Below are 27,268 nucleotides of genomic sequence, written 5' to 3'. Positions count from 1 at the left end.
AAAATACCTAAATCAAGCACCAGTAATAAACAACTATAGCTTATGAAATACGGGGCCCATTCTCACTGAAATGTTAGACTGAAAAGTTCTTTGCATGGAATGTTAGGATTGTGTGTTTCATGCCATATAAAATAAGGTACTGGAAAAGCCATTTAATTGGGGAATGTGTTTGGAAAGGCTGTAGTCCCAGCCCGAGGTGAGCAACTGTGGTCCTTGGCAAACACACTTTGTGCAAGCCATTGGTGGATTCTTTGCCAGAATCACTAAGAATCTTTAAGATCCAGATCATGTTTAAGAACTACCTCTTTAGAGCCTTTAATATACCATCAAATAAGATCCCGTGTATCTGTGACCATAAATATGCAGTATCTGGCTGCCAAGGGTCAGAATAGGAAAAAAAAGTGTGACAAATACCATACTGTACCTGCCTACAGATATCTGGCATATAGTTACTTTATAGTTACAGACAACCATACAGCAAAGACTTTCCTCCCCAGGGGTCACAGAGAGGGCTGGATTTTGTGTAAAAGCACAGCTGGATTGCTGCTGAGAACGCATCCGGTAAAGGATTCTCATGCGAACGCCAGCGGCAGCTCTTGAATAAATAATTGCACTGGAGCAGGAGTAATGCAATAAGGAATTTTGTGGATGCTTTGTTATTATAAGTTTTTCTGCTGACAGAAGCTTTGATAATAACTCATCTCCAGCAGGGGAAGAAGCTCGCTCTAAAAAAAGAACATTGCAGCATTTGTAACCCCTAATGGAAATCGTCTGCATTCTGTATAGCCTAAAATGACGAAATATTTGCAGCAGGAGGTGGTGAGAATAATACAGTTTCCATAGGTGTCTATCAAGAGGCTATTAGCTTATAAAGCACCAACGGTTTCACAGCTTCTCTCTGGCCATGTTAGAGGAGAATGACACATTCGACATATGTCGCATTCTGGCTCTCAGCTGGACACGGGGGTGCATGTCGTCTGTCGTTACATTGCACTCGCTGTGTCAGGAAGCTCCAGGAAGCTTCAGGGCACTTTTAAGTGATTTAAAGGAAGAAGAGTTCACCCAAAATCAAGAATTGTGTCATCTTTCCTCACCTTTATGTCGTTCCAGAGACACATATGGCTTTCTTTGGAACAAATAAGGTGAATTTTTTTATATTCTAGCCTGTATTTCTATATAATGAAGGTGAATGAGGAATGAAGTTGTCAAAATGCTCCAAAACGTGCGCTACATTTCAAGTTTTTCATCTGAAGTCATGCGATAGCTTTATGTAAGGAACAGACCACTGTTCACTGAAAATCTTGACATTTGCCCAAGATCATGAATTTATGAAAGCAGTGGCAAGTTCTTTTGAATAAAATCTTTTCAATGAATTGTGTGATAACGCTTTTATTCAATAAGAACGCATTGAGATTAACACTTTTATTCAGCAAGGATGCATCCAATTGTTCAAAAGTGACAGTAAAGAAGACATATATGGTGCAAAATATTTCTATTTCAAATAAACACTGCTCTTTTGAACTTTATATTCAATAAATGTAATTTAAAACATAATTTAAATTACATTTTAAAATATACATTAATTGTAATAAAATTTTACATTATTGCTGTATTTTTGATCAAATAAATGCAGCCATTATGAGCATTTTGACCCTAATCTTTTGAACGGTATTTTAGACTACTTTTGTATCCTTTTTGAAGCTTGAAAGCTCCAGTCCCCATTCGTTATAACTGAACAGAAAATTGAAATAAAAAATAAAAAATAAAACAGGTCTGGAATGGCATGAGGGGTTAGTAAATGATCACACTATGTTACATTTTGGCTTAGCTAGCCCTTTAAGACCCAACACAGCTCTTTTTTAAACGCAACACTGCAGCTTATGTGCAACAACATACTGCAACATCCTCAGTTTCACAAAATGACCAATATGACAACAGGCAGGGCACAGTTGTCCGCCCAACCCCCTCCTCATCACCAGACTGAGGCCAATTCACAGTGAGAGAAGGAGAGAACACTGGCCATCTTGAGTCTGGATGCAACAAGGCCACGTGTCTGGGTGAAAACAGAGGGATGAGCGAAAACGACAGCCTGTTTTGAAGAATAAATCTGATCCTCACTGTATTCACATATGAGTCAAGGATGATGAAATAATACCCTTTACAGACAGCTAATGAACTGTGTACGGTTTCATTAAGACCAGTCTTGGGGGCAGATGAACAGGAAGCAATTTCCTTGGGTCAATGGTTTGTCATCTGTGCCTTACAGCAACCGACCATCCAATCAGCGAGCTCGTAGTCGAGCGCAAGCCAGAGGGCCCTTCCAATTAAAATGGCCACATTTGATCAACTGACTTTGTGTCTCCATGGCAACCGCACTCATCCCATGGGTTAATCAGCTGGCATGGAAATCTATCCCCTGATGGTTTGCATATAAAGAGAACTTGCAGCGGCATGTACTAATGACGCGGCTAATAACAATCTGCGAGAAGGTCAGGCGGCCTAGAATTGCTGCATCACCACAGAGAGACTATAAAACACAGATCAGAGGAAGTGATTGTTTGCTGAACACTATTACATTTCACAGATAGGTTGAAAGTGTGTGTTTGGATTGATGTCCTTCTCTGAAATGTGACAGATGTTTAAAGAGGACACGTTTCTCTCCGAAAGCCCATGAGTTATGAAACCACAGTTTCAGCTTCCCGTGCAGTGTGTGTTGGAGTGTGTATGCAACAGCTGTGCCTCTCTGTTCTCCCACAGACAGACCGATGTACCATTAAAGCCCGTCTCCGGAGACACTGTCATTTCCTACTGCACGTACCACGAGCCTGCCTTGACCTCCCGCAAATCTACACTCCGTAACCACACACAGAGATGCATCGACACAGGGTATGATGGGAATGGAATAATAATTTACTGATCATTGAGTTTTATGTACTAGTATACTGCCTGCTGACATAAGCATACAATATGCTGGTTTGTTGGTCTTAGCTGGTTTAACACTAGAACGGCCATGGCGGTCATTTTGACCGTTTTGAATTTTATATCTGCAATAACTTTGTTGAAAAAATAAATACAATCCTGCCGGTACCTGACTTTTCCTAAAAGTGTCTGTATTTTCATTTAAAATGTTTTTCATATAAATTACACATAAGGCAAAAAAACAAATGAACATATTTACCTATTTCGGCCATAGACGGTCATATTGACCGCACGGAATTTCGCGGTATTATTATAGGCTATACCAATATACAGAACAATAAAATGTGGTTAAAAATACACTAAACATATTCAACAACAAATCATTTAAATGTAATGATATTCAGAACAGAACAAGAATGAAAAAATAACTATAAACAAGCCAAAATGAAATGCGTTATAAGCGAAAGTGAAAGTAAGCGGCGTTAGGCTCACGTAACTTTCTAATTAGAATCAAAATGTTTCAACATTTGCGATGTATTTGGATGGTAAACTATTTCTTTATTATAGGCTTTGTACTTCACTCACGTTCCAATATCGACGGAAAAAATCATCCTCTTCACATGCGCAAAATGGTACGAATTGTAGGCTAGCCTACTAGGCTACAAACAGAGCAGTGGAATTTTTATGTTAGGTTGACTATTTTATTATTATATTTTATTGTGGCTATAATGAACAGGCTGCAATGTCAAGATTGCAATACTGGAATATGGTTGGGGTGTGTGTGTGTGTGTGTGTGTCGGCGGGCGCGACGCGATCGAACTGTGTAAACAAATATGGGCTACTCCGTCATTTTGTTCAGGACATCTACGGATATTATTTATTTATAAATGTATAATTAAACTTGTTTAAATGTACAGTTTGGTGTTGTTTTGTTTTTTAAAGACATATTAATACAATAAATGCATTAATCTCTCAATTGGGTATTTATCATTAAAGATATAGAGTTTGGAATATAGCGGTCAAAATGACCGCTTGCGGCAGTTCTAGTAGTTATGGAATTCTGGCACTTCTAGTGTTAAGGGTGTGTTCACACTTGTAGTTTGGTTCTCTTGGTTGTTTTGGTCAGGACCAAAAAAGAAAATGATACATTTAGGGTGTGTTCACACCATTGACACAGAGCGTATTTAGGCCACGCCCACACCGGGGGGGGGGGAACAATCCAACCGTCTCCATTGACTTTGCATTGCGAGAGGCTGCCTCCTTGTCATTTATGACTTATAACAAAAAACAAAACAATGCCTAAAAGCTGCTATGTGACAAGGTGTACAGCAAACAAGCTAAATAACCCAGAAATACATTTTTATAAGCTGCCGACCCCAAAAAACGGTTGTTTCAGGACATAAAAGTGGATCAATTGAGACAGAGCGCAACTAGTTCTCGAACTACTCTGAGAACTACGCCCACTGGAACGCGACATGATATTGTACAAAAAAACAAAAAAAAAACATTCATAATTTTAACCATGTCGATTGCTTATTTCACCACCTATGTGAACCTGAGAGGAGGAGATATATTGAGAAGTTAAATGTACCCATTCTACCTGCTGATGATCCTTCTGATGCTTAACGTCTTATTGCCTGTATCCACTTTTGTCTCCTAAAAGGCTGGCTTTTACGGTTCGGAAGATTATAAAAATGTATTTCTGTTTTTTTTAGCTTGTTTGCTGTACACCTTGTCACACAGCAGCTTTTAGGCATTTTTCTGTCTTTTGTTATAAGTCATAAATGACAAGGAGGCAGCCTCTCGCAATGCAAAGTCAATGGAGACGGTTGGATTGGTTTCCAGGACATGATGTCACAAGATGCAAGCCTAAAAAGGACAGAATGCTCAAGCATACACCTGTACCTGTTTGGTACAGGCATCAGAACTGCGTCTCCTCACAGCAGATCTTCGTTTGTGTGTGTGACGGATAAATTCCTGCTGCTGTTTTGACTCCTTTATATATTTTATAAACTTAGCTGGTCAAAATACCATTATGTAGGCAAAGCATGTGCATTTACAAGAAGAGCATTTAGCCCTGCACACAGTATTTTTTGGGATGTTAGAAGAGTAATCTTAAATCTCATTAATTTTATTATCTACATAATATATACATATTATATACAAGTACAGTTTATTAAATTACTTAGATTTTAATCACACTGCAAGTGCGCATTCAATAAAACTAAATACACTTCTTTTTCACAAAGGTTTAGCACAATACAAATGAGGAACGATGTTGCCGATTTATCATAAGAGCCACAATATTTATAGTACACATTGCCAAGTGTCAAGTGTAAGCAATAGTGCACAAGCTAAAGCAAGAACAACAAGATGCATTACCTAGATTAACATTAACCTATGAATCTTTTTAAATAGAATTAATGCTAAACTGTATAACTATTAAACCAGGCATGACGTTTATTTTGTAATGAACAACTCAGACTAAGAGTTACTGTTCCACTAGAAGTTGTGAAGATTATTTAAACACAAAAAACACTCTAAACCACAGCAAAAACAAGACTAAACCTATAAAAAACAGTGTTTTAACCACCTGAAAGTGGTTAAAAATGCAGTAAATGATGCAAGTGTAGGGTATTTGTGAGGGTGGGTGAGGGGTGCATGTGAAAGTGATCCTATATTTGGGATTTGGTGTATTTGGCCGTTTGGTACAGACCCTTTATTCCTTTTTCCCTTTTCCTCTCTGATTTAGCCTCTTTTTCTAGTATCCTCTGCTTTTGACCAAATTAAATGAGCAAAGCCTTGGTTCACTTGGCTGTCGGTCCAAATCAACTTGTGTAAACCTATTCCACTCACTTTTCCTCTTTCTCTCTCTCACACTTTAGTAAACACCGGAGAAAAAAGCAGGCTATGCCAGTTCAAGTAAATAAATTGGACACTGCTTATTTAGAGGAGAGAGAGAAATCAGCTGAAAGCAAAGCACTCTGGGGCAATTTGTGCTATTTTTGCACAAACTGTCCGTACACATTGAGTTCAGCACAGATTTTGTAGGCTTGTTTGCACGTTACCTGATTAGCAAATTCCTTTAGTGAACTGGACACTGAAGCATGAGCAAATAAATGACGCTATCAGTGGGCGCAATTCATTCTTATTGAATTCCCCTTCTCTGTATTCAGCACAAACAAAGAGGAATCAAATTTCCCTGCCACTGTGGTGGAGATAATGCTCAGGTGCTAATCAAGCTGAGCAAGAAAACGATCACTGCGCTGTGGAGAGATGCAAAGATTTGGCAGAGAGACTGCATCATTTTAAAATGCTAAGCACATTCAGCGCTGACAGATGAACAGTGACATGTTATAAGGAGCGTCCCAGATTATTCTTGACCTTTATCTCATTCCTCAACAAATTTAGACCAGATCAGAACCACTGAACTGTGTTGACAACAGCCAAACAACGCTTGCACTCTGCAAAAAGAGGCCCACCCCACTGTAAATGTGTGTGTGTGACTGTCAGAACTCAGTCAAGTGTATTTCCCCACACTTGTAGCGAGACTTCAAGTAATCATGCCTGCAAAATGGCTGCCAAACTACCACTTTATCAAAACAAGATTTACAAAATATGAATTTAATAGCTACTACCTGATAACCGGACAACCTGATCCACTCGCTCAGCTTTACTGTAGTAAACGCTGCACATTGTCAAATGGAAATACTGGTTTAACTCAGCCATACAGTATATGTTTGAACCAGAAACTGATTCAGAAAAAGTGGAAGAGTGAATTATACAGGGTCGTCTACAAGTCAATGTATCAGAATGGTACTAGGTTTAATTTATCGCTCTCTAACGTCAGACACATAACGGTTATTAATATGTTTAGCCTTTTGTTTGACTACGTTACGCAAACAGCTAATAATGTGTTGCTAATGTTACACAAACCATGTTCCCAGTCCTCAGTCTGCCTTCTAAAAATCATTATCCTTAGAATTGCTTTGAGCAACTTATAGTCAGTAGAGAAAGGCATATAGTTCAACATAACATTGTAATATGCTATATTGCTAAATGTAAAAAAAAAAATCATATCAACAGAAATACACACCAGGATGGCCTGGCTTCTCTTGAGACTCCCCTGCTTCAGAGCATAGTTAATGATATCCTAAAGCCTGCCCACACATTGACGGGATTGGTTACAACATTTTTGTGACCGAGAACAACGGCGATTTCAAACCGCGTTTTGAGACTGTCTTTGGTTCACTGCAGTTTTAAGAAGAAAATACACAGCAATGATGAATTTGCACATGGCTTGTCTTAAATCATATTAAAAACACCACATAGACATATAAACAGCATTAAACAGGGAGTCTTCAATTTTGTGAGGGGTTGAACTGATCCAAAGCGACTTACAGTATATTCAAGGTATACATTTTAATACACATTCTCTATAAGAATTTAATCCTGATGTTGCGAGCACCAAATTTGTAGAGACAGAGTGATCTGTCTCTATTGTTATATGCAGATTCAGAATACCACAAATATTGTCCTATTTGGTCTTATTTTTCAACTTCTAATTCTGAAATTTATAATTATTTATCAAAATTAATAAAAAAAAATCATTTTAATTTTAAAATAATTTTAAAAGAAATCTTTTAAAATATTTTTTAAATAAATATTTTAAAATAATTGTCAAATAAATATTTTTTTTCATGCAAATAAAGCACACTAAATTGAAACAGACAGAGAAAGAGAGAGAGAGGGGGAGGAGGAGGAGAAAGGGTTGTCTTGGTGAGACAATGTTTATTAGATTAACAGGCTGAACATGCCCCTCAATGAGAACCCATATAACTTTGATTGATAGAGATGCCGATAACTTTGCTGCCTGACACTGGAGCTCCGGTGAGAGGCATCGCTGTGCAGATAAAGGGATTAGCACACAGTATGAGAATAACTCCTGCCCTGCTCTCCGTCTGCTCTGCAGGGAAGGTACAAGTGTAACACCTTTCAAGGGATTAATCACAATACAGAGCATCAGAGCTTCCTCCCTGTGAATATCCCATCATCATCATCATCATCATCTTAGTCACATATTAAAACCTTTGAACCGAGCGCGACCACGCCCAATCACCAGTACAGTTTATACACATCTCAGCCTATAGAGAAACTCCTGCAGGGCAATGAGCTTTTAATGCAGCAAATAAGGAATGCACTGGACACATGACATGGGAGTATCATATTTCTTAATAAGGGCTCTTAAGTTCAGCAACGGCAAAATGGATTGATTAAAAGCTATCTGTAAACGCCTAAATGAAACCCCACCCCATCCTTTTAACATGCACTTATTCACCACAACTGATGACTTGTCTGATTTCATGTTGAAAGGGAGATGTGAAACGGTCCAACAACTGACAAGTGGTTTGTTCCACCCTTATAGGAGTATAGCTAACAATTAATAACAATTCTTTCAGAAATCAAATATACATCTCATGATTATGTATATCCACGTGTATATATACATGTATACACTGTGTGTGTGTGTGTGTGTGTGTGTGTGTGTGTGTGTGTGTGTGTGTGTGTGTGTGTGTGTGTGTGTGTGTGTGTGTGTGTGTGTGTGTGTGTGTGTGTGTAAACCTTTACTCTAAAATAAGTGTTCATCTCTTAATTCTTGCAACACACACATGTTCTAAATACTTGTTTATCTTTTTAGGGAGTTTTTTCTTGGCACTGTAATTCAGAGCTAACTAGATGTATGACTCTATATCCGACCTTTGACTTGAACTGAAAATAAGCAATAATAATATTTTGGGGGGGAAACCGACTATTAACTTAAAGACAATGTTAACTTAATAGAAAGTAAATGCTTTCCAGATAGCATTTTAATATTTAAGATAAATAAAAGACAAATTATTTGTCTTCATAATATCATTATACTATTAGAACACTGTAAAAAAATAATTACATCCCCAAGTCAAAAATTTCTAGTGACTGATCACATCTAAATGTTTCAATTAGTCTGATGTATTATTTCTCATTGAGCCAATGTTAATAGACTATTGCAACAAGAATTGCACTTGGGCCAATTTAAAAATTTAGATGTGACCAGTCACTACAAAATTTTGACTTGGAGAGGTTAGAATTTTTTTACAGTGAACACTAAATAGGCCAACAAATTGTTGTAGGCCTATTTGGGGGTCCTTGAAATCAAAGCTTCAAAATCCCTGTTTTATAACAATGTGTTCATACCCAGGATTCATAATGAATAATATTTCACCATCAAGTCATCAGAGTAACTGAAAAAATGCTTTCGCCCCTCCACCCTTCCTTGTGGTCGTCTTGAAATGCGAGCAGAGAGGGTTTCTGCAGAATTGGGCTGCACCTCCGTGTGATTTATTTGAAGGCGGGGGAGGGGAAGCTCCTCATAACAGTATCACCCCTCCTCCGTCTGATTTATTTGATTTAGTACACGTGGAGTGGGGGTGCCGGTCAAACAAGTGTGTGTCTGTTGCGTGTTTGTGTCTGTTGCGTGTGAAGACGGGGGGTTTAGCACATAGCTCTCCTGGCGATAACACTGACCTTTCCAACACACCATTTTTCAGCAGAGCCACCACAGGGTATGAATCCATATTGCTTTTGTTAGGATGTCTCTTTCTCTCTATATCTCATCACATCCTCTGCTTACACAATATGTATCATCAAGCAATAGCCTGTAAAGATGGGAAATATGGAAGCTGTACGACCTCAGCGTGAAATGAAGGGTCATTTGAATGACAATAAAGGTTATAATGGTGGAAATGCACCAACACAGCCTGGTTGGTATCATACTGTATATGCAATATACAAGACTTTATCAAACCAGCTATTTTTTGAGTAACATCTGATTTAAGAAATTGTAGTTTGTATTTAGTAGGTAATTTGAACACATTCATTTAGTACAAGTAACCCAAAAAATTTTAATGAACCTAAATGACCCCTTTTTCTTTCGGGAACAAAAAAGAAGATTTTTTTTGTCTTTGTTGTTTTTGGACCCCATTAACTTTTATTGTAAGGACAAAACTAGTGAAAATTTCAACAACAAAAAAATATAATTTTTTTTGTTCTGCAGAACAACGAAAGTCATACAGGATGACATGAGGAATAAATTATGACAGAATTTGTATTTTTTTAGGAACTGTGCACTCAAACTTTGTGGGTTTCAAAATAGAAACCTAGGGTTCATGACTCAATTTCAAAGAATTGTTTATGCCAAAAAGGTTCTATACAAGGAGAAAATGTCTTAAATGATTGCATAATACGTGTTTTTTATTTAATGGGTTATTTAAATTGTTTCTATTAATAAAGTATGTTTACACGCTGTCTATAAAAAATGTATTAAAACAAAATGTATTTAAATTAAATCCATAAGATGATCCCATTATGGGAACCCCAAAGGTTCTATATGAAGCGCCTAAAACCCTTAAAGATTCTATTTAGAACTTTTTTCTGAGGGCCCTCTTCTGGTCTACCACAACAATATATTGTATTAGAACTATTTTCATTAAGGGGATTTTCTCAGAAAATATTGATTAATTAGCATATCATGTAATTAGCTCCATTACATTTTTCATTTTGATTGACACCTATAGATTTTTTTCTTCCAAAAAAGGGTTTGAATCCATAATACGGAGTGATTCAGCTAAGCTGAGTAGACTGAGATGTCTGCTAATGCTAACAGAATAGAAATGAACCAGTTAAAGTGACTGCCTGCCCAACAGAGCTCAGTCTGAGCAGGAGAATACATTAGCAAGCTGTGAAGCTGGATCTGCAGATGTGTTTGACACTTTTAGGTGCTTAGTTGGCTGTAGTCAACACCACAGATTTGAAAGCAGTCGATTATAGCAGAAAGCATGACTGTCTGAAGGGGAGGGTCTTTACCAGTCGTTTCTGGTGCTACAAAGTGTACATGAATGTTGATTTAGACTGGTACAATCAGCTACAAAAAGCCTGCTCAGGTTCTTCCCTTTAATTAGGAGTTTGTGCTTGCTAATATATTAATTTAAATATAGGCATTTCTGCACATCCTTAAAGGAACACTCCACCGTTTTTTTAAATAGGGCTTATTCACCTTCTTTCCTACATTTAGATAGGTGGGCAAATGCATTTTTGTCTCAGTGCATGCATTGTTTTAGTTTGACAGGGTTGGCGCTAGCTTAGCTTAGCATAATGAATGGAATCCTTTGTTGCCAGCTAGCATGTCCTGAGTAAAAGTGATATTAAAAAAAAACCCCACCTAATTACTTCTTGTGGCCTGCGTATTCACAACAAGTACAAATAGCGATGCAGATTAACACTAGGCAATTTCCTATGCAGATTTTGACTTGGGACTATATTAGGGGGAAGCACAGGCGAAGCACTGCTACTTGGGCGCAGAGATATCACGCCCAAGTAGCAGTGCTTCGCCTGTGCTTCCCCCTAATATAGTCCTTAATATATAAGTCAATATCTGCCTAGGAAATCGCCTAGTGTTAATCTGCATCGCTATTTGTACTTGTTGTGAATACACAGGCCACAAGAAGTAATTAGGTAGGTTTTTTTTTTTTATATCACTTTTATTCAGGACATGCTAGCTGGCAACAAAGGATTCCATTCATTATGCTAAGCTAAGCTCACGCCGACCCTGTCAAACTAAAACAATGCATGCACTGAGACAAAAATGCATTTGCCCACCTATCTAAATGTGGGAAAGAAGGTGAATAAGCCCTATTTCAAAAAACGGTGGAGTGTTCCTTTAAGGCATGTTTCATTTATGTCCTGAATAGTAAATAATGATAAATAAATATGCATACAATGTGTAATTGCATTCTCTTGAAAGCTTCTGCTGCTTTCATGTCATGTCAAAATTACCATAATTACAGATTCCAACTTGTGAAAACCATTAAAGTCCTAATTACAAGTTTGAAATACTGAATTTATTAAAAGCTCTTTATGCAATCTCTATACTGTACATATTTTCTTAATAAGATTTTTTTTTAACAGTTTGTTCTTATATTTTAGCAATAGCATCAAGGTGAATTTATAGTTTTTAAAAGTGTTTTGCAGTCATCAATAATAAAGCTGCACTTCCTCATTGCCATAGAAACAAAGAATTCAAGGATGTGAACAGCTCTCAGTAGAATCTCGGTAGAGTTGCCATCTATTAATTACAGTAATTTCGACAACATGAACATATTCGTGCAGTGTGCCGCATGTCATAAGATCAATTCCGATTTGAAGCTTGTGACATATAAACACGCACATCAACCCGATCACTTTATTTAGCGTTCAAGTAAACAGCATGTTCGGATTCATCAGTCGGAATGATTTCATTCAAACAAAAGGTGTCCATGTAGCTAAATTCAGCTTCAGATAGAATATTTTGAATTCAAAATTGAAGTGACAACAATGACATCATAATAGGCTATTGAATTCTGAATATCCTCTCTTAGTGTTTGTACTGAAATCTGGCTTAAAAGGTTTTGAAAAACCACCTTCCATTAGCAACAATTACATCGCAATTAACTGCCTTAATTTCTCCTATCAGAGCATTAATTCCCTAGATACTTAAAGCCGAAGAAGTAAAGCTCTCACACACACACACACACACACACACGCACCCATACACACCATTCTTCAGTGCTGACATATTGCCCATCATGTCTGTCTGGCTTTCTGCCTGATCACTCTATCAGGATGTAATTTGAGCAGCCGTTCAAAGCCCACGTTGTTAGCATGAAATATGATGAAGCACCGAGTCCCAGCGCACTGTCCGGCAGCTCGCTTTTCATATTTCCCTCAAACCTACGGGGTCATTAATAATTCTGTTAAAATGGTCCTATAATGGCTATCATATTTTTTTCCCTCACAAGCTGGAAAACCTTATATCCACTGAGGGGCCCTGACCTCAATCCTGTATAAACAATAACCATCCGAATACTGGCCTATCGTTGCTCTCATTATATTATATTATATTATATTATATTATATTATATTATATTATATTATATTATATTATATTATATTATATTATATTATATTATATTATATTATATTATATTATATTATATTATAAAAAGGAATAATATATACTTTTGGGTGAACTATCCCTTTATTTACACATTTCCCACCCTTTAAATATTTTATATTATATATTTTCAGATAGAAAGACAGTATATATTTTTCCTTTTATAAATATTCCTATATAAATTTAAAATAGACATAAAAATAAATATAATATAATATAATATAATATAATATAATATAATATAATATAATATAATATAATATAATATAATATAATATAATATTTAAAGGGTGGGAAATTTGTAAATAAAGGGATAGTTCACCTAAAACTTTTCAGAGACTTTTATATATATTTTTCCTTAAATATTATATTATATTTATAACATAATACAACATTATATATGATAATTAATATAATTATTATATTGGGTATTGGTGTTAATATTGGGACAATAATTAATATAATATATCAAAAATAACATAATATAATATAATATAATATAATATAATATAATATAATATAATATAATATAATATAATATAATATAATATAATAATTTTGTAATGGGTGGGAATTTCTGTACTTTTTGGGTACATTTTCCTTTTGAGAGCACATGCAGTAAGAATTAGGAAGAGATCGCATTTCTTTCATACACTGCCTGACATGCTAGAAAAGAAATATTTGTAATCCTCTGTGAGCAAATGCAGTATTTCTACCTGTGACAGAGGACTTTATGCCATTGCCTGGTGTACACTCAGAACCGTATTTCTCTCTCCACATATCAGGCGGTTTGAGACTCCCGCTGGAGTTGACAAACAGGATGATGGATTAGTTCCTCTCTGAGCCTTTGCAGTAAACAGAGTACAGCCCCTCATAATTAAAGAGAGAGCAAATCCAGTCCTAATGCCACACCACCAGGAGGTATTTCTAGGGACTCTTCAAGGCTAGGGCCTCGGCCCTAGGACCCTCAAGGGCCTTAAATAAACCAGACAGAGCACAAGGGCACAGGAAACATAAGTTCAGCGGCATAGAAAGAACCCAGCCTAAAAATACACCGGCATTAGGATTAACAAAGGAATATGGATCGACGTTTTCAATGGCATTAAAGGAATGTGGCCCTGTGGAGACCTCGGAAGATGAACTGGAGGTTTATGATCTCAGATGTATGTATGTGAGCTAAACATAAATCATGATTAACATGCTGTTGCATCTGCTTGAACACAGAAACAAGTAATAGTACAAGTGAGGTGAAAAAAGTACACAGGCCTGCTTCCGCTTTCCGTCGAAGGCCTCGCTAAACATCTGGATTGTGAGACGAATGGTATCATTGTACTTGTACTTGACATTCTGCTTGAGACAATGAATTTTCTAGGTCAATAAGAGATTAGGACAGTGTCTCAGACCAGGGATGAATGAGGTCTCAAACAGGTCAAACTCTTAAAAACACTGTCACCAAAAGAAAAGAAAAAAAGTGACCTGGTATGTTGAGAACATGAGCTGCAATTAGAAAGAAAGAACTACAACTTCCCATTTTCTTATATGGTTTAAAACTGTTTTGCGGTTAATTTGAAAAGTTTCAGTTTCATATATCGTCCCATGCAATCATAAGCAAGAACAAGTTTGCTTTGGACAAAAAACTATTACACTAAAAAACCTTGGTAAGGTCATCAGGGATTTTAAAGTGCTTCTTTTCACTATTATGATTATGAGCCTGTTACATTAAACGAGGCAAAACCTCCTCATATTATAACAAAGCTCTATTGAATCAAGTGGAGTGTCACAATTCTGATACATTCCCTGAAACGGGTGTACATAATAAAAAACAAACAGATGATGAATACATTTTATAGATTTGCATTTAGTGCAAACAGTCAAAGTCTGTAAAAGCAAGTTTTTACTTCAAAAATAATGTATTAACCTTCTTTTCTTTTAGGACTTTTAATTTAACAAAAAGGTACACCCCAAAGGTACACCCCACTGCTTTATGAGCGCACAAATCAGGACCATGTGAGGTTTGCTTTTGACAGAAAATCATTATGCAGTCCTAAAAACCCTACACCTGCCAACCAGCAATAAATGGGTGCTTTGAAGTGGGCTCCTTTAAGATGAGAGAGAGTATATGACAAGAAAGAATGAGAGAGAGAAGAAAGAGAGAATGAGGAAGGTAGAGTGAACTCCCTTCTGCTGAGCAAGTCGTCTTTAGACCTTCGGAAGTGGCCTAGCATTTTTGTTTAAAGACAAAAATGAAAATGCTATTTCTCAGAAGTTGCTCTATCTTTGCTCAAGAGACTTAAAGGAACTGTATGTAAGAAATGTATTTCAATTAATCATAAAATGGCCCTGATATGTCACTAGACATTAAGAAATCATGTTCATTTCAAATACTTATATCACTGACAACAGTAGTCCGGCCAGGATATTGTCATTTAAAAGTGAAGTTGCAGCCCTCAACTGATGTTGATGTTGTCATGTTGTGTTTTGGCCTGATGCTCCACCCTCCACCTATCTACCAATCACGAAGTCAGTAGTGTTTCGGCATCCGGGTTGCCAGATCTGCTCTAGTTACCACAGCTGCAGCTACAAACGTGTCGGATAAAAAATGCCAGCCTATCTGGCAACCTCGAGTCGGGGGGGAGGGGGAGGGGATACACCGCTCTACAGTAATTTGAAAGTGATTGCAGTACCAGTTTTGGCCACAATCTTACATACGGTTCCTTTAAAGTCCTTAGGAGAAATAAAAATAGACACAATGAGGCAGTTGCTGACATAAGAGTGCAGAGATATCTTCTGAAACTCTCGGTATGAAAGGTGTGAGGGATCTGTTTTCTGAGGAGAAAGAATCTGAGAAGCGGATCAATCTGAAAATTGACTTTTTGCCTGCAGGGACAGACTGAGTCACACCATGATCTCAGTCTGAAAGACATAACATTCAAAAGTTTGGGGTCAGTAAAATATTTCTTTTTGGAAAGGAATTAATATACTTTTATTAAGCAAGGATGCATCAAATTGATAACAGCATTTATAATGTTACTAAAGATTTCTATTTCAAATAAATACTGTTCTTTGGAACTTTTTATTCATCAAAGAACTCAAATTTAAAAAAAGAATCACTGTTTCATCAGAAATATTAACTCTTTCCCTGCCAGCGATTTTAAAAAAAGTTGTCAGTCAGCGCCAGCATTTTTGATAATTTTCACAAAACATTCATGGCCCACAGAATATTTTTTGCATACATATCTGAACATACAATTAATCAAAAGAAATTGGATCGGATTTAGAACGATGATCAAAACATACATGCACAGTTCTATACCTCGTCCTGGGTCGACATTTCATTCGGTAACATTACGCAGTTTTGATTTATATGCTGTTTAATGTTTGATGATTGCATTATTTTACATGTGCATAAACAATGCTTCTATCGCTTGTTTATGCTTTTTCTCTGCCTGTGTTTTGATCCTGAGATTCTATACTCTTTCAGAAAATGCGTAATAGCGCCCCCTATCGTATAACGGAATTTCAATGGCCGGGAAGGGTTGTGTCGTAAATGAAAGAGTTAAGCAGCACAACTGTTTTAAACATTGATAATAATAAGAAATGTTTCTTGAGCACCAAAATCAGCATATTAGAATGATTTCTGAAGGATCTTGTGACACTGAAGACTGGAGGAATGATGCTGAAAATTACACTTTCAATATTATTACTGTATAAAGCATCTATTGAAAGAAACCATGCACACAATAACCATAGTACAGTTGACATCAAATCCACTAAAAAACAGCTAACTTTAAACCCCACACTAACAGTTGCAAATATTTAAGCTGTGTCATCTCTGAGTTTGCATTCCATTCTATTCTATTCACATTCCAGAGTCTAAGACTCTATTTTAAAACCTAGCAAGCTGCCTTTCTGTCTTAATGAATTCATAGACAGCTGTCTTCTCAGGCTATATGAATATCCTAACTAAAATGAACCTTTGAAACACCCTGATTCCACAATCACGACTGATTCCAACAGAGTTTGATGGATGCTAGCATGTTGCTAAGCTAACACAATGTTGCTACTGTAAGCAAACACAATGTTTTAATGTATATAAAAATACACAGACCATAAAAAATATTGAGCAAAATCATAATTTTTTTATATAATTTGTCTGTTTTTTTTATTGATAGTTTTTGCCTTTTCAGTAAATGCTTTAACCATGTGAGGCAACAAGTTATCTTAGAAGCATCACAATTAGCCTACTGCTCATTAGAACAGCTTCTTTTTAATGTGCTCCTTTCTTTTTACAATCTTGTATCTGTTCAGACAGTCCATCTCTTTCGCTCTCTCTCAGTGAGTGGTTGGTTTGTAAAGATGACAGCACACAAAGGACCTTTAATGGAGTTACGACACAGGGCATCAAAGCCGTGATACTATAATCACTAGTGATGGACTCCAGCTGCCGATGTAATTCTCGCTCCCGTCTGTCCTGTCCTCAGAGGGGACGGGCTGTTTCGTATGATAGCCACTTTATCTCTCATATACACTACACGGTAAATTAAGCTTCAAGTAAAACAGTTTGACTGAGCCTTGAATGGATGTTGCAAAACAACATACCTCGGTGAAATGGACGAGTGAGAATACACTAAACTCTTACAATAAACCGTTTTCCACGTTGATAATATAAGAAATGTTTCTTGAGCAGCAAACCAGCATATTAGAATGATTTCTGAAGGATCATGTGACGCATATTTCACCATATTACTGTTTTACTGTATTTCTGATCAAATAAATGCATACCAGTTAACCATAAGATACTTCTTTTATAAACATTACAAAATCTCACCAACTCCAGACTTTTGAACAGTAGTATGTAGGTGGTTACAAGTTTTTTTAAGGTGATGAGGTACCATTGTATTTACTCAGATAAGTAGATGAGTAATATTAATTAACTACATGTACTTACTATAGAGTGATGGATAGGGTTGGGTTTTGATTTAGGGTTAGTTACTTGTAATTATGCATAATTTAGGTTATTACTATAGTAAGTACATGTAGTAACATGTAACTACGTCACCTTAATATAAAGTGTTACCTATAGTGATTACCGTTTCCAATAATTGTGGTTGGCATGTGGAAGTACATATACTGTATGGCCACAGTCCATTTCAAGAATCCACATCTGTGTCCAATCACAACATCAGACAAACATGTAACACACTATGGGTGGGCAACTCTGCTCATTTCTTATTATTCTCCCATAATCCTTAGCTTTACATTCGTCACAGCTGCCAGCATTATCCCTAGTGACGGCGAAAAGAAAACCTCAGAGAGACCAAATCAACACATGTGGCCTGATCATTCCCGCGCACATCATAATTTAAAATATTTACCTTTTCATGTCAATGTAAACTTGTCTTCTCATTTAAATGCTAAAGTGGATATGGAAACTTCCTCTAGCCACACAAAAAGAGAAGATCGCTTTACAGTGCTTGCCAAATATTCTAAAATATGTAACATTTCCAGCCTACAATAACATAATATTTCAAATGACGGTTTATTTAGGTAAAAATTTACCAAAATTTCCCTCCCGCCTTTGGCTGAAATCCTGAACATGGGCAGTTTTTCTGGGAGACGAGTACTGTCGGGAATGCTAACTGTGGGATTGAAGGCCAATGAAGACTCTAAGTGCCCATCTGGCAGACGACAGGCACCTCTCTGCCCACTCCACTGCTCTGTATTAAAAAACAGAACGTCCGGGTCATGGCACCAAAAAATGCTGCATCCTCCCTAAATCCCAGCACACACAGGCTAAGTAATTAGTGAGATCAGAAGAAAAACCTATAAATAAACAGACAATGGACCAAGCATGTTAGTGTGAGACATTAGTAGCCGATGAATCACACTAAAATATTCTCAAAGCGAATGCAAAAGCAAACTTTATAGCATCTGAGTCACCTTGAAGCAACACATACTAATTTTACCGCCCATATTGTAAGGTAACAGCATTCACAGAGTCCGCCCAAGCAAAACAGTGTTGCGGACAAGAAGCATACAGGGGCTTTGGGGTTTAACTTAGCAGAGTATATGTACTATAAAACTATTTGTCAGCATAATGTTTAGCAAGCGAAGTTGAATCAACGCCCATTACTGGCGTGCAAATACTGGAGGGAACTACTCACCCATTATGTGGAAAAATATGTCAGTCAGCCTTCATGGAAGTTGAACAGTTTCTATTCAGTAAATCTGACTGAATTCAGATGAGTTAAGCAGTTTGTGGTTACGCCATGGGGTTTGGGTTCCATTTTAGGTAGATTAAATATTAATTTGGTGTAAATGGGCCTCTCCTCCAAATGTGTAAATTAGATTTCACTATTATCAAGTTTGTAATAATTCACCATGGCCAACTTTTGATGAACAATTGTATAATTTTCTGGCCGTTTTTAAAGGAAATAATCAATATTGAATAAGTCAATTTTATTTAAATTTCCATTACATTTCTGTATGACAATGCAGTTCAGTTACTAACCCAAAACATCATTAGTGTGAAACCACAAGGCGTTCCTGCTGTTAGTTTCTCAGATGCTTTGCTTTCGTGCCGCTTGAGTATGTGGTGTGAAATGGCTTTAGTATATTTCTGATGGAAAACTGTGTGTGAAGTGAAGAGACAAAGCAAGTGTAATGTGAGAGATCTTAGCACCAGTCCAAACCATAAAGGCTCATTCACAGTTTTGGAGGGAACATGAAGCATCTGTTTTGATGGTCTGTGCCTCTCTCCGGCCTCTCTGCTCTCACTGAGATTCGGTCGCAAAGTCACTTTCCGGAACGTTCTGTAGCAATTATTTCTGCTCAGTGGTGGTTAAACGGCAGCAACAGCTGGGGTGGAAGTTTGATGTCTTGGGGGAGTGTGTGTTTTATCGTATGTATGCATGTGATTTAGGGTCCTGTTAGTTCACAGTCCCTACCAATGACAAATGAGGGTCAGGATGGAAAAATTACATTTACGACTTTTACAGGTCTTACAGAAACCATGGCAGACAGGTTTGCTAAAGATTTACTTGCCTGTGTTCTTTAAGTACTTTTTCTTCACTTACAAACCACAAGTTCTTATAGTACTGGCATCCAGCCTAGAAGGAGCTCGGGCGATGAAAAGAGACACTCTCAAATGACCCGTCACATATTTAGAGGGATGAGATTGAAAATGAGGGGCAAATGAAAGAGAAACACTTTCAACCCCATCAGCAGGAATCTGTTGAAATTTGAGGGATGCTTGAAGTCAACATGAAATCAAAATGAACCCTAATTACGTTCTTAATAAGCGTTCCTGGTCTTACTATGCACAATCCATCAGCGTGTGTTCTTCCAAAGAAAAAAAAAAAAGCATGTGTTTGAATGCCGGTAACCAAAGGGTTGATGGACCCCATTGACTTCCATAGTATTTTTTTTTTCCTACTATGGAAGTCAATGGGCATACTGACATTCTTCAAAATGTCTTCCTTTGTGTTCAGCAGAAGAAAGAAATTCATACAGGTTTGAAACAACTATTAAATATTAAGAACAGTTTTCAAAGAATGTTTTTTTTTCCACTGGTTTATGCTTAAAACTTGCCAATGCAGTAAGATAAAATACTATTGTATTAAAGATACATTACACAACATGTCTCTTACTAAATAACCCTCGGGTCTCTCTCGGTCATCTCCTGGTGTGTGATTATCGTTAGGATTTCCCCTTCATACATCCTGAATAACCCTCAGCACAAGAGTCCGCTCCTTTTTTTTTTTACTTGCCCTTGATTTCTTCCTGCCACCACCATTTGTTCTCCATTTGCTGCCACATATTCAAAAAAAGAAGCCCTGAGTCACACGCCTCTCCCTCCCCTCATTCTTCCTTTCTCTTCCTCTAAATGTTTCTTTTAAATTACCTGTCAAATATCAAACTTCACATAGTGTTGATTACAAGTAGGCCAGGGACATCCTGATTTGAAGATCTCATTAGATTTGGACAAAAAACAGTTCTCAGGTTTTCTTCTGCTTTTTCTTCTGTTCTGCATGAGCGTTTGCTAAAGTGCTCAGTCCTCTGCGGGACTCAGTTGCTTTTAAAAGGGTGCTTTCATAGGATTCCATTAGTAAAAGGTTTACTGAGTCTGGTTTGGAAGATCTTGACTGGCCTGCATGAAGCACGGTCATGATATGAGACACATCTATATATGCTCTCCACATTAATTTTATATTGCAAAAAAAATCTTTAAAATTAGTATTTAATTTTATTGCTTTGGAAATTTCTTCACTTGTTTTTAAGTTATTCATTAAACAAGTAACCAAATCTGCCAGTGCAGTAATGAATACACATTTTCTGAAAGTTAAAAATGATCGTTTTAAGAATTTGTAGATATTTGAACTAGGAAAAGACTAGTCAAAGACCAAATAAAAATCTTTTTGTCATTGTCTGTTTTCGATATAATATCTTTATAGTGTACTGAATGTTTAATTTGTGTCCATTTTTATTTCAGCCAGGGAATTTTAAGAGAAATATATGAGACAAAGTTGATTCACATTTGAAAGTTAAATCAAAATTAAAAACTACAGGAAGTCTCTTGACCCATGAAAACGCAATAAAATTTTTCCTCTAGGCACAACTGCTCAACTTTAATGCTTGTTTTAAGCAATAAACAACAAAATCTAGTGATTTTTATTATCTAATAAAATACATGATCAATAAGTTAGGCCCTTACAATAAACAGGGGCTGGTCCAAATACCATTTTCTGAGCTTCGAAGCTTCGGTATTAATCAACACCGAATATTCGAAGCTTCGGAGGGAAATAAAAAAATAAAAAAATAAACGAGGCTCAAACATGCAGACATGCGTGTTTATTTGAGCACTTCCGTCAATTAAAAAAAAAAACACACTAAAGCCTGTAAAGCATTGAAATAAATATCAGTAAATAATGGTATTGGTAACTTAAATAATATAATAAAGTTAAATATTTAAAAAACATTTGTTTTATATTTCCACACAAAGACGCGTGATAGTATAACGAGGTTGGGTTTCTTCAACTGTCCATCCTCATAAAAACGGCTAGGCTATATAAGATAATTGTAAAAAAAGAGTAGGCTATTGTATTTCGCCAGCTTTTATAGTGTAAACATATTCAAGCGCGAATGAGAACCGTTTCGAGGGGGATGCCAGGTGTGCGAAAAAAATAAAAAATAAATTCAAATCCCAAAATTGAAAATCGAACACCAACCCACCGAACGAATATTTAAATATTCGGTTCCAGTCCTAGTTTTTACATTGATTTAACTCATCAAAATAAGTTAAGCAATTTTCTATATTTTTTTTTAAGTTATTCAAAATTCAACAAATTTTTTAGTCATTTTAATGCAATGACTAGTTATCATGTAAGGATTAGTTGAAATTACTTAAATATCAAAGTTAATTACTTAAAAAATGAAAGGCAGCAACTTTTGTTTTTACAGTGACATCATTTTAATTAGTACATTTATATTGTTTTGAGGAGGTTTTGATTATTATTATTTTTTACTAGAAAACAAAACAAAAATACTGAATTATGAAAGAACGCTGATCAAATTTGACCAACCCATAACCATACATCTTTGGCTTTATTAGGCTTTCTCACTTCTAAATGATGATCTCCAAGCTTAAAATAGAGAATTCCAATAGCTGTGGAATATGAGAAACCATAGATCAAAAATTCAGTGCTGGAGTTTTCCTGCAGTGAAACTCTAAAAACTGAATTTTTTTAGCAGCTCTGACACATTGATTAAAGATAACAGGGAGACGGACCACAGAAACGAGCCTTAAAACCAGTCTGGTCTGCTGAAAGATAGATCATTAATTCAAAGGGAGGCAACTGCAGCTCTTTCAGGCCATATGTGTCTATGAGAGAGGGCTGCTCCATTTAGGCAATCGCTGACAAACACTGGTATCATTTGGACAGATTATCCTGCCATACAAGCATGCAGGACCCAGAGAGAGAGAGAGAGAGAGAGAGATTAATTGAAGAGCTCATTCACATAATCACATTGGTATGAATTAGCATAATCCCCAGCACTATTCCTTTAGCATGACCGGTAATTATTTTGGTGAGCGGATACTATGAAGGCATCAAAAACGGGGGCCATTATCATCGTAATAATGTCTGTAGACCAATGGTTGTCACACTAATCAGCGCTCTCTCACACACACTCACACACACACACACAAAAAAAAACTGACAATGAAAAACCCTTTTCCCTGGAGGGAATCCCCCCACTCACAAAACGTGCACATTCCTAGGAACCTCAAGACTGAAAAGTGGGACTGGGAACATGTTTCTGATAATAATACAACGATTTAAGAAAGCATTCCTTCAGTTCGTACCAAAATCAATGCATGACAGCATGCTTTCAGTCACATGGTCTTTCAGAGGGGTCTCTTATGGCAAAGCCTGATTCACAATGGAGTCCCAAGCTATTGTCCGGGACTGAGTGAAAGACATTTCCATATTGTCTTGGCCTGGCAAGCCACCAGCCGCTGTTTTTTTCTACTGCTTACAAACACTTTCTTTGAATAGACTTATACTTGCTTTGTCGGAAAACAGCCCCAGAGATGGGCACAGTGGCAACAAATAATGTAATAACATGGGTAATGGCCCTAATCGCATCATTTTACCATGCTGTTGTGCTCCCATTACTGATTTGCTTTGACATACACTGCTGAAAGCAAAGAGATGAGGGAAATTCAATGATGTGGCCTATTCATATTACAGGACCATTAGAGCAAATGACGTTATTGTGCTGTCTGGTTTCATCCTGGTAAGGATTCAGACAATTCACAAGAACTCTTATTGCTTAACTTACAAGAAGTTTTAGGCATCATTGGCATGTTACCAATTACTAAGCAGCATAATTATGCCTCATTTTGTCTATATTCTAAAGCAGCATCGCATGTATCCTTTGAGGAGAAGACAATCCCAGAATGCATTGCAATGGTGACCTGATGAAATGTCCTCCTATTTTATTCAATACTGAAAAACATTGATCAAAAGCTTCATCTTATTAAAAAAGGGACCTTGTCACGCAATACTTCTGTGTTTTTTTGTGCTCATCTGTGTATTGTTAAAGTCCTAATAAGGCAAGTCAGTTCACTCTGTGACCATCTCATCAGGAAGCTATTTTCTATGTCGGTATACATCTTTTCTACACTTCCGTTAAAAGTTTGGGGTTGGTAATGTTTATGAAAGTCTCTTGTGCTCACTTATGCATTTATTTGATCAAAGATACAGTAAAAATTGTGCAGTAATAATGTGAAGTATTATTACAATTTGAAATCATCGTTTTCTATTTATATATATATATACAGTATATATATATATATATATATATATATATATATATATATATATATATATATATATATATTTCAAAACATAACTTATGATGACTTATGATGTCAAAGCTGAATTCCAGTCTTCAGTGTCAAATGATGCTTCAGAAATCATTCTAATATGCTAATTTGCTGCTCAAGAAACATTTATTATTGTCATGAATAGTGCTGAAAACAGTGCTGCTTAATATTTTTGTGGAAACCGTGAGCTTTTTTAAGGATTCTTTTATGAATAGAAATTTCAAAATAACAGCATTCATTTGAAAATATAATAAATGTCTTCACTGTCACATTTGATCAATTTAATCTGTCCTTGTTGAATAGAAGTATATATATTTTTTAATATATATTACTGACATCAAACTTTTGAACACTAGTTTGCTTGAATGAGGAATAAATAGGATGAGGTGAGGAAATTAAATGAGGAACCTAATTTGTTTGTCAATATAACATATTTCAAAGTTGCATTTATTATTTTCCTTCTTCCTCAAATTGTAGAAAACCTGTTCTATCCAATGTGAAAATCATCCTAAAAGGCGGAACTTCCACTTCAAATCTAGAGTATTGTGCGTTTTTGTGGTTCACACTCCATCAGGTACTTTTAGCTTAGCAACATGCTAACACCAAATTCTAATGTAATGAACTGTGAGCACTATAGTTGAGGAGCAATGTTTGAGATTTCTGGTTCAGAAACTTCCTGTCTGTGTAGAGCTATCCCAAATCAGTCCCATTTGAGGTTGTATTTCAGTTGTGAGGCTGCCTAGGAAGACTGTATGCAGTGAGGCACTGGGTTTTTAGAACGGAGCTACTTTCTCTGTCTATATGAAAAGAGTACAATAAAAAAACATAACAGACTGAAAAATAGACCTCACACTTATGACCTCTATCTTCTGCAATTAACCATGACAAGTACTTGTATGCTTCTATTCTGGGTTTTTTTTTTTTTTTTTTTTTTTTGTCATGATCACACATGTACACAAACATCTCACAGCATCACTTACCACTGGAGAATACTTTTAGTTTCACTTCCTCAAGTTATTTCCGAAATGGAAACTCAACTCAACTATTCAAACTACCCAGTGCAACGTTTACAGATCAGTTCCAGCAATAAGGTATTCACCCAGTAGACATCACTACTGCCAAACTCTCATGCACTTCCTGTTCTCTTGTTGATCCAATGTCCAGTAATCCAGTCATAAGCACACACACACACACACACACACACACACACACACACACACACACACACACACACACACACACTAGTTCTTTGAAGTTGTTTGGGCACAGATGTGGCTAGGGCAGCTCTCTATTAGCTAGCCATTGTTTTTCAAGGCCTGTTATTAATACAGTATGCCCTCTGTTGATAACGACACATTTCCGAAACGAAAGGAAATGGGGAGGGTTAGTTAATAAGAAAAGTCTAGTCTGCAAGCAGGTTATTTCAATATAACATTTCAGATATGGTCTCCCCTTTCACCCCCACCTACCCATGCAGGATGGCGGCCACCAGATCAGAGTGATCAGGAAGTTTACGTCCACTGGGACAAAGAAATGAATTGAGCGCAAATCATGCAAATAGGGTAGCCAGCCGTCTGCACAGAGCTGTCCGTAGGAACATATTTGTGTGCCCTATTAAATCCATACAGAACACAGTTTGTCCCTTATTTTGGCAACTTACTGTATACTCAAACATCTAGTGTTGTCACTATTAACTTCAATACAATGAAAAATATCTCTTCAATACCATTTTCGATACCACTGAGGGGGATTATATAAAAATAATATCAATAATAATAATTCTAACATAGCACAATATATTACTATTGTAATACAACTGCAATTTAAAATAAAAAATTAATTTGTATTACTTATGTCGAAACTTACAATGCTTAATATCTTCTCTTGCAGGAGTTAAACCCTCACACTTTTATTTTGGAGGAAAACTGCAGGAAGACCTTTTAAGTTTGTGACAACGGGTTTACAAACACATCTAGGGTTGCAATATTCCAATAATTTTCCAAAAGTTGGAAACTTTCCATGGGAATTAACGTAAATATAAGGGAATGAATGGGAATTGATGGGAATGAACTTACAATTTGAAAAAAATTGCAGGATAACCTATAACAGGGAACTTAAATGTAGTTGAACAAAAATATTGCAGCATAATCTTAGTTAAAACAACCAGATTTAAAAAAAAAAAATCTTTTTTAAATAAAAATATTTTGCATGCATGTCTGCTAATTACCAAACAAAATGTTTATATTTGTATATTATACAGTTTATATAAATGGCCCCAAATTTTCAATTAATTCGTAAATTATCCAACTTGTAATATTACCAAAATTCCCCACCTTGACTTCCCATGGAAAGTTCCTGGAAATTTACTGGAAATGTTCAGCCCTTTGCAACTCTAAACACATCTCATTACAAATATAGTGAAATTACGTAATCATCTATCCACAAAAAAATTCACAGCATTAACTGTGAACCGAGCCGCTCTGACACAATGAAAACATTGGGTCACGAGCTGATCGCATGTAAATGATCACAGTGTCGCTCTTGAATGCGCAACATACACTAAAATACATACACTGTGGTGTCAACTCGCTGTCAGCCGAGAAAGCGCAACTTGTCAACTGTCAGTGCTTAACATTACAGATGAGAAATAAAAAATATTTGTGTACATTCACAAACAATTCCTTGTCAAGCCCCGCCTTAAAATGTAACTGAACAACTCTACCTCAGCATCTCTTTTGTAATGCAAGTCTATAAAGGATCTGTATGTTTTAAGTGCAATTTTACAGAAATTATCCATAATTATGATTGTTGTCGGGTCACTTTAAGGAGAGTTACTGAGTATGTAAAAGCGAGGCCATCAAAAGTTTACTTAAAGGTGCTCTAAGTGATGCGACACGTTTTTTAGGCCCAAACATTTTGTGTCACATACAGCA

General features: G+C 36.5%; 1 protein-coding gene and 1 long non-coding RNA gene across 4 annotated transcripts in view; one reads left to right on the top strand and one right to left on the bottom strand.

Annotated features, from left to right (window-relative positions):
• pag1 (phosphoprotein membrane anchor with glycosphingolipid microdomains 1) overlaps nt 1–27,268 on the bottom strand; it is a 55,316-nt gene that overhangs the window by 19,424 nt on the left and 8,624 nt on the right. The gene's annotated exons all lie outside the window — the stretch shown is intronic.
• Nucleotides 1,388–4,614, top strand: LOC309510439. Its single transcript, XR_014210365.1, has 2 exons — nt 1,388–2,991; nt 3,993–4,614. It is a non-coding gene; the product is annotated as an uncharacterized lncRNA (long non-coding RNA).

The sequence above is a fragment of the Leuciscus leuciscus genome (assembly GCF_965113295.1).
Source record: "Leuciscus leuciscus genome assembly, chromosome: 12".
In the NCBI taxonomy this organism is placed as follows: Eukaryota; Metazoa; Chordata; class Actinopteri; order Cypriniformes; family Leuciscidae; genus Leuciscus; species Leuciscus leuciscus.
Note: the sequence above shows the minus strand (reverse complement) of the source record. Positions and strands in the feature narration are given on the sequence as shown.